Source organism: Hylaeus volcanicus, chromosome 2, assembly GCF_026283585.1.
Source record: "Hylaeus volcanicus isolate JK05 chromosome 2, UHH_iyHylVolc1.0_haploid, whole genome shotgun sequence".
NCBI lineage: Eukaryota > Metazoa > Arthropoda > Insecta > Hymenoptera > Colletidae > Hylaeus > Hylaeus volcanicus.
This window is the reverse complement of record NC_071977.1, coordinates 20,088,533-20,098,783: the sequence shown is the minus strand read 5'-3', so window position 1 is coordinate 20,098,783 and position 10,251 is coordinate 20,088,533.

The window sequence follows — 10,251 nt, the reverse complement described above, 5'->3', positions numbered from 1 at the left end:
AAAGAACGTCGCGAGGACGTGCGTAGAGTAGAGAACAAAAGACGATAGTCAACGACGCGCATCGCGGCGATCAATTCAAACTGAACACATATGGATTGCTTTCTCACAAAATTCAAACCGTGAAAGTAAAGAAGGACAAGCCAATAAATTTTCCCTGCATAAATGAATAGAATGAAACCAACATAAAATTACCTAATTTAAAAGAATAATATTTATTGAACCAATAGGACAAAGAATTAAAATATCCAAGAATCATGTCATTGCTGAAAGCAAATGCTCGCGAGGGACGAGATTGGAGGTGATCCGCTTCAACCCTAATGGCCTCAATTTATCGATTCTCTTTACACGTAAATCAGTTAGTTTATTTTCAAACGGTAGTCGAGTGTCCGTTTCAATATGTCTTAAGTCGTTAAAGCTTTGATTTTCCAAACAGTTATCTCAATGACGAAATAACTGCTACCATAAACTTCTGTTGATGTTCACAACATTTCGCGCTACATGTTCCCTTTTATCAAAAGCAGATTGTGCTTAGTGTGAGTTTTCTTTACGACCAGGCCCAACTGAAACCGTCAGTTATTTCGCTCATACCGATTATAACGATCCTTGAAGGTCGTGTGGTTTAAATTTGTAGAACTATTCCCGTCTGTTCGAATTCTGTAAAATGTTGTGTCAGGGATATACGCAGCATATGGAACTATTGAATGTTTGCAATGCGAAGAACTATGAATGGGTAGATAGATGCAATTAAAATAATTGGAATTTTATAGGGCCCTAACGTATCTTTGGTTAGTTTAGAGAGGTAGAAGCTTGTGGTACTTTTTGTGAAAACTAAGCTGGTAGGATTTTGTTTGAAACGAAATTTCAAAATTTTAGAATGAGTTACGCTTTCTGTAAGTTACAAATTTATATATGAATATGAGTTTACCAAGTTAAACTAATACAGAAGACAGAAAATTAAAATATATTGACATTTGGGGGCTGTTTGTAAGTATTTCGTAGCCAAAATGTCGACGAATTCAAAGATATCGTCTCCAAATTATTTTGCTCCAATTTTCGAAACCAAAAAAAACCAAAAACTATTCATCACAAAATTTTAATTATCTGACATTGTCCAAAAATTCACCAACCCTTACACTAAGAGTACAAATAAAAATTAAACAGCTTGAAGGGCACAAACTCACCTACATCTTCAAACACCTCAGTTTTAATTAGCCAAGAAAATAATAACTATTTCTCACAAAAAAATATCACTCGCCCCTGTTTGGAAATAGTTCTCCTTTCCTCCAGGAAGGAACGAATTTCATCGAGGCCCCGGTTCGAGGATCGTGAAAAGCGACAAAGCGGATCTCGAGGTGTCGCGAAGAAGCGAGAAAATCAGCGCCGCGTAACATCGAGTGGAACCTATACGCGCGCGAGAAGCAGTTAGCTTTATTGCAGCGCGCGGCAGTTTTTAATATCGCTTTGGCGCGGCTGCGTCTGCCAACTGACAAAAGGGGGGAGAGGAGGGGGTGGGCCAAGGGGGAAGGGAAAAAAAGGAGAAGAAGAGGCGTTAATGGAGAACGTTTTCGCTCTAACGACCATGGTGAGAGGGAAAGGGGTGAAACGGGCCAAGACTGCACCGGCCGGGGGCTGCGGAAAGGGGTGGACCCTGGCGCCTACTCGCTGCCCACCAGACATGCTCGCCAGACCGTATGGTTTTTGTGAGAGGAGAAGCGGAAGAAGGAGGTACAATAAGAATGCAGGAAACTTCCTCCGTCGTGGAAGTTCGGGCGCAGGGCGAGGACGCGACCGTTTATCGTTTCTTCGAGGGAGGAATGCCGTGAGTCACGGCAGCGTGGGTAGCCTGCTCTTCGTGGCTTCGTACATGCTTCCTACGGGCTCCCAACCACGGTTTTTTCGTGTCATTTGCATCTGATGTTTACGTTTTTTCAATTCAATCAACAGGAATTTCTTCACTTTATGATCGACTTGTTCGATGGGGTAAATGTGAAGTAAATCGTGAATTTGGTTGAATAGTTTATTTGGTGTTCAGATTATGTATGATTCGATAGTATATGTGCATGATTATCACTTGTTAGACCAGCTGAAATTGATTGCGCATTGTCTAGTTCTACGTCAACATTTCAATTCTACTTTCGAGTTCTTCAGTTTCTCAGAGAATAATTTTCTGGCTACGTTAAGACCTAACTCATTTTCTTATATTTGTCCAGGTCTTGGACAAGAAGAATAAAAATACTCAGAATACAATAAAAATAAAAAAATATAGATTAAAAGGGAAGTTCTCAAACCAATATTACAACTATATGTGAATCAATAGAAGAGGAGGAAGTACTGAAAAAAATTAACGAGATGGAAAATTAAAATATTTGGGTTTCCAGTAATTTAAAAATATTTCAAACCTCTTGACTTCCCCTTCGCAACATTCTTAATAAGTAATCAGTGATTACTACAAATTGTCTCAAAATTTATTGGACTCCTCTTACATCCATATTTGTTGATACTCCCACCTCATCGATTACTCGATGCACATTTTGGACGCAGGATTTAAAATTACGTTAGCAGATCTATAATTAAAATTATGAACCTTACGATTGAAAGCTTGAAGAAACCTGCAATTATCTTTGAGATAAAGCATTAGCCTCAATAGAATCTTTTAAATATGATATAATAACAGGGAAACATTAAAATATATTCGACTTGCGGTTTTTAATGAGATGTTATATCAGGTTTAATCTGCGAGTGGCAATTATGTATACGTGTACAGATTGCGAGGCCTACGGCGCCAAATATTTTCGATGCAATAAAAACCGACGAAAAAACACGTGAAAATATCTCTTATCGAGACAGCTTCTTAGTGGGTTTCTTGCTCAATTAAAATGGCTATGATTTCCTGGGGGAGATAAAATGTTAAGTGAATGCTGAGGTTGCCGATTCGGAAGATTGTAACGTATCCTATATTTTGAGTATGCAAACTTGCCAAGTGCTCGTTCAACAGATGTGAGTAAATAAAATCATCAGAACGTATTTAAATGTAGATTGTACCGTGAAGGACGAGTTAGAGATACAAATGAGCTTTTCTATTAAATACAAGAAAAGTTTGTGTATAAATAAAAAATACCTACATCTGTATCTATGGAACATGTTGTTATAAAGGAACTACTTTGAAACATCATTAAACGATATCGATCATATCAATTTTATGTAAAATATGAATTACAATCTAACTTCTAAAATTTTCCCTTGTATTTTTTCTTTTTTTATTGTGTAATATTTCATTTAAAAATCTTTAATGTTTGACCTATTTGAACGAAAACCTAATAATACGAAAATAAATTTACAAACGGTGATGTATGCTTTAAAATAGCAATTTCCCTTTTGCAATAATACTCCATTAGGATTACAATTAATTTTCATTAGAATTATAAGCTGCTCCCACAGACAGTCAAGAGGTGTATGAATATCGCATTCTTTTATCGACGTAAGTCATCGCATCCGAGATCAAAGACGCGATAAATGAGTTTCGTCCTTTTCCGTTCTTTGAACGAAAAATTTCTTGCATTATCGGCGGATCTTCTTGCATTCCACTTTATGGAAAGGCCGTGGGTTCGAGCGAAATACTTGCTAAATGATCTATCCATGCACCCTTTGATCTCCGATAGAATATTAAGAACCAATTTGATATTTTTGTTTAATTAGTCGACGTTGATCGAATATCAGTTTTCCAGCTTCCCAGGATACTTTCAAACAATGCATGCGATAAATTGCAGGTGTTAAGGACCTGCAATTAAAGTTCGACGTTTCACTATCTGCATACTTTGATAACTCATGCTTTAACATTTCGAGTGAAAAATGTTGCAATTGTAATTTTATAAAATTAGAATACTAATTTTATTGATTAACTAAATAAAATTTTAATTGATTCTAGTGAGTTGAAAAAAAATTATTTAGAATAATATGTCTCGAAAATGTAATTTTCAATAACATACAAAAATTAGAGTTGATCAAGCAAGAAGGAAGTCAAATTGTACAAAGTAGAAAGGCAGCTTTCATATTATATTAATTATAATGTCAAATTTAAATAATATCGAGTACACTTATTTATACTGAGACTCGATCTTTTAAAATTTGACTCTTTTCGTCCCAATCGACCCATTTTTATTGTAACTATGTCATATTCGATATCATATTTTTGTATACTACAGATGATGTAACTAGGATCAATTAATTAAATTGAAAACATATACATTTCCAAAGCAATAATGTTAAATTTATTCGACAAAGGTAGTGTCACGTGAAATAAAAAAAAAATAATATCAACCCCCTCAGTCACACAACTCAGCCTGAACGCTTCAGCACACCGAGTCTCTTGGATTCCTCTCGCTCTCTAGGCGCCACGAAGGGATGAGAATAAGGGCTGAAACGGGGAGTTGGCGAAGGCTTTAAATCCAATCCCGCCACGCGGATTAATAAAAGGATTCACGGAGTTTTGGCCGCTCTTATTACTTCGGCTTTCTTGGGCCTTCCGAGAGAGGTTGCAAAGAGCAACCCCGTTTCATCCCTCGTTCCCCCCCCCCCCCCCCGGTCTTTATCCGTCAATATTAGTAACAGTGGCATGTACCATACTTAAGAACGTGTTTACGGGACCTTCGACCCTGTCCTTCCTGGTACAATGCCGGAAGTTACATTGTTAAAGCGATATTAGCCGTGGATATTGGAAGAAAGCTACCAGCGTGGAATTTAAATGTGTTTTCGATAATAAAAGAGAATTCCTCCTGGGAACTTTTAATTACGTTTAACGATGGACTCCGGTTGTACTTTCTTTTTTTCTCGAGTAACTTAACGTCGAGGCTTTTGCCTTAGAAGAGTGATTTTCGTGAGCCAACACGAGGAAAATTAATCAAACAATTTCGTATGGAAACTTTGTTAACAGGCTCCTGTGAAATTACTTCACTTTATGGAAGATGTTCAAGAGTTGCTATTATTGAAATTGTTTATTTTTAACATATTCATAATTATGTAATAATATTATCATTAATATAATATACGATCATATGTATCTATTTGTGTAGAAATATATAGTATCTATTTGTCACTCATTTATTGTAATTTTAGTAGTAATTCAGACTAAAATATGCACAACAAATGAAGATACGTGAAATATTGAAATAAAAGAGTAAATATTAATTGTAACTACTGAAACAATAATTCTGTGATTCACATCAATATTTATCCTCATTCAGATAAAAAAAGTCAAAGTTAAAATTATCATTCTAATATTTTTTAAATTATATTGGAAAAGTTGGTTGCTCTTAATTAGGTTTATTTCATAAAAATTATATACCGAGTTGCAAACTTCTCAAGGTAAAAACAGCTTTGACGATTAAATCACAAATAAAAATGTACGTAAAGAGCATGTGACTTTAAAATTACCTGAGGTTATAAAGGGACAATATTTTCCCGCGTTCGACGCGTTACATCGATCGTGTATTGGTTTGTTTGGGTTCGTTCAACGTGCTCGCGCGGGCGAAAACGTAGCGGAAAGGCGCGTGGACAATGAACGACTCGCGATCGCCCGTGCGATTCCCTCGAATCGATTAAACGTTCGGTACACTGTGAAGGGAATACTTGGTAGCAATTAGCCAGAGCGCTAAATACCTTCTAGTTAATCCAACGGCCGCAAGAAGTCCACGGTTGGAACAGCTACGTCGCCGTGGAAGTAGAAAAGAACGCGGAGCCTCCGGTTAATGGCTTTCGCCATGTCACTACCGGTATCCGAGGGAATGAAATTTATTCCTTATATGTGGTGCATTCTCACGATCGCGAGTCCCACTTTAAATACTATATCACTTAAAATGTCAGAGTGAGCAGTAAGAGACGCTTTTGGAAACGTTGGACTCTTCCGCGTTCTTCACAGACGTGTCTCTATTTACCTAAGCCATTTAGGGCTTTCTATGCCTAATTTATCGTGGTTCGGAATACTGCAGGCTTCGGGGTGTAAGCCATGTGCTTTGGACAAGGAACGCCAATGTTTTGAGTTGCAGGCACCTTCTTCAAAGGTTAAATTAAATTAAGAGATTAATTCATGAAAAATAGTCACGGTGTCTTTAGAATCGCTCTGTGATATTAAAAACCAACCCTTTTCACTCCCCACTAAGGTGACGTCCATAATGCACATTATATTCCTATCAAATTTTACTTGTGGTAACCCAAAATGAATTAACGAAACTGTAGGACTTTAGATTACCGATGAAAATAATATTACACGTGTGGCGCGATTTGCGAATAAACAATAGACAGACGAATACGTGGCGTCCGAGAGAACGAGGAGATGTAATAGAACGAAGTTGAATAATGTTTAGTGATATATATTCTTAACCTTATAATATATTCTATTAATACTTATAATACGTAAACAAGGAGTAATACTCATTCATAGAAAACATCATATACCTATCCCGATCCACAACAGCAACCAACCAATAAAACTTAACTTACAATCACTGGCAAATTTCTGTAAATAAAAGAACACCATCAATATCCATCTGTTTTCAAGTCCTTCCTATTGAAACAATTCTTTAATTGCAAAGGGTTGAACATGACCTCGACACCTCCGGAAAGTTCCACCATCGAGGGATTCAAGATTAAACCGCGCGAACCTCGCGGAACGTTATCGAAACGCGGCACGTGGACGCATTAACGGAATTTCATTAAGGTTGCGCGCGAGAATGACGTGCGTCGGGAATTCGTTGGCCCCAGAATCCGCTTATTCAGCTTCGGTGGCATACTTAAAACTCTCTAAACACGTAGCCGGACCGCGATATTCGCCTTGTAATTCGCTCGACCAGATTTACTTCGTAGCCTTTACTTCGACCTTCGTTTACATCTCGTTATACGTGCCTGAGAATATTTATTTACTCCCTTCTTCTCTCGCCCACGGTGCCAGTCTCCGTTTCGTTTGGCTAGTTCGCGTCGTTTCTCGGAAATCCTCACTGGTGGCTAGTGTACCCTCGCGTCGGCTGACATGAAGAAGGCCTGGCTGCTATCCCTACGAACTGCCTCTTCCCACCTTCATTACAGTTATCCACGGAGACCGCAGAACTTCGAATGAAATTTTCACCTCCCTACTGTATCTTCGCTCACGAAACGATGCTACCCACCAGTGGTGCGCAAAGATCATCGCGCACGGTCTGCCAAAATTAGTTGGACGAGATTCATCGAATATCGATCAATGGGTACTTGATGGTGCCATAAATATTGGGTTGTCGGAAAAGTCTTGACGCATTTCTGCAACAGGTGGCACTAGTGTACTTTTGACAGTATTAGAGTCAGTTGCAATCACGTGATTGCTGTCATTTGACAACTAAGAACTCTAGCTTCGTACTAAACAAAAGACTGATCGATTTGGTTGAGTTTGGAAAATTTTACGATAAATTGCAAATGGAAGATCAAACTGTGCATTTTCGCCATATTCTACTGTTTTACGTCCATAACGGGAAGAACGCAAGTCGAGCTTGCGAAAAGTTACGTAAAGTTTACGGTGATAATGCTTTACAAGAACGTCTGTGCCAACGATGGTTCACGAAATTCCGTGCTGGTGATTTTAATCTCAGCGATGCTTCTCGGTCAGGGAGAACCCATCGCGTTTGATGATGACAAAATCAAAGCAATAATTAAAAAATTACTGGAGCTTGGACGAGATGTGTTACCACACCCACCATACTCGTCAGATCTTGCGCCATCGGACTTCCATTTGTTTCGTGCTCTTCAAACTTCTTTACGTGATATAACGTTCGATTCCAATGAGGCTGTTAATCAGCACCTTAGTCAGTTTTTCGCCAATAAAGATAGGTCCTTCTATAAACGAGGAATTATGAAACTCACTGAACGGTGGCGAAAGGTTATCGAACAAAACGGGCTATATATCATTGATTGATCTTTGTCCTTTATATAAATAAATAACATTTGAAAAATCAAGAAAAAAAAGTCATGACTTTCTCGACAACCCAATAGATAGAAGTGTAGGTGGACGTAAAGTGTAGTAGTAGAATATTTTTCAAATTTGTGACCAATGATGGATGTAGGAAAATTAAAAGGGAGAAGGTTAAGGGAAAATTTGGATACAATTCGAAGGTTCGAAAATTTCATATTGGAAATAATGAAAAAAAATTAATAATTATAATAATTAAATAAAATAAGAGGATCATTTGGAAAGATTCAAATTCAGCTAATTTTCTCTTGGTTGGTTTTGATTGAATTTAAATCCATGTAATTTCTTCCACCTTGATTGCCTAAAAATATTATTATTTTATATTGCTTGGTCCAATGCGGAAAAGAGTTGCGCACCACTGCTGCACAGGCTAGCACCCGCGGATAGAAATATCGCATCCAGGTGACCTTTCCCACCGATGGGTTAAAATTTTCTGACTAAGGTTTGCAAAACCCAATAGCTACGCTAATAGTGGCTCAACGTCGGAATTTATAGACTCGCCATAGCGCATACAAATGAAATACGATGATACTCTTATGATACCACGTGATGCCAACTTGGTGCAGAGGAAATTAATGCAAAAAGAGCAATATAAAAGTACTATAGAAAATATTACTAAAATTATAAATGAAACTTTGTAATAACTGCTAGTGTGTTTTCAAATTTCAATCAAACTCTTCATGAAGATGCTACAATATATGGTAACACAATAAATCATAATATACAAAATCTTTCTAATTTAAATAAAGTAGATTCCATAGTCGTTTCCACAATTTTTTGAAGAAATTCCTGTATAGCACTAGCCATTAAAATATTCATATCTACTTTTAAAATTACTGAAAATGAATCCTTTCAGACCTGGCGTCCACAATTGAAGACACAAAATTGATTACTATGACAAACTATCGCTTAGGGCGAATGTCCTTATTTGTGCACATGAAGGAAGATCAGTTGTCCTTGAAAACTACACTATTAGGATTTGTTTTTATTTTTTCCATACTAATTTTAGTCCAAGTTAACCCTAAAATTAAATTACAATAGTACGAGAACAAAAATAATTTATGTCTAAATGGATTAAAGACTATTAATTTCAATAAAATAAACTAATTGCACAGATCTCTCCATAATTTCTGCAGCAGTTTCTACGTAGTTCGTGCCTAAACAGAGCCCTCCCACCTTTCGAAAACTTTCAAAATGAATGCATCCAAGGCTCCCAAGCATGATTAATTTTTATTTGACGACGTCCACTGAACTTCCCCCCCCCCCTTTCGATCAAATTAACCCTCCCCTTCTGCTTGCATCAAATTTTTCGCTGTCCCGTCTCTTCGGTTCGGACTCGAACAAGAAACGAGACGAGATGACGATAATAGACAACTGGTAATTATCATAGTCCCATGGACGAACAGGGCGTGCCGAAACCGGCACGAGAAGGAAACATTAATCTGCATCGCAAGTTTCATCAGGCTTGCCAGCCGTTAAAACGACAAACCAGTCCCGGCCGATCGTTAGAATTTCCACATCGTCGCTGATGCAAATAATTGACAGTGAGATAATTACGGTTTTCAGCCTGGCGTAATGCGTACGAACAAAAGCGGGCCTGGGCGCAAAGGCGAGCACAATTTATTACATACTTATCGCGCGCGTATCGATCGCGTGCCCGGAGAAACTCATAAGACGGGGGACAGTTATGCAAACTGTCCGCGAGTGAATATGATTTACGGTGTCGTATCAATATGAGGTGGTTGTCGCGTCCGTAAAGCTGGTATTATCGAGATCAAGCCCGGGTCGCGGAGCACCGAGGTGTTTTGCGCTAACGACGACAATTGTGATAATTAGTGTGACACTTAAGGTGTACTCGTAATCGTTTCGTGGAGATTGATTGAGACGAATGAGTGCTTTTCGGGTGCGTTAACCTTCTTGGGCCATTTGTGAACTCGCGTACTCATTTTCTACAATTTGTAGCTTTATTCGATCTTATTATCGATCAATGAATTCAGGATCAGTTGGACCCTCTGTAGCTTGGGCATTTCGGGATCGATAGACCCGTACTGTAGCTGCGATCAAACATTGCTACAGCCCCTGAGAGTGATGAAAAGTGAAATAGTTTTAATATTTGTACGCTATTGCAGAGATGGTCCGATAAGGGAATCATAATTTTAAAAAATGTTGGTGAATGACACGACAGTGTTTCAGGAATATTTTGCTAAGGTAATTACATATTTAACAAAATTTTGGTTAATGACATGTCAGTCACCCAATAGGCA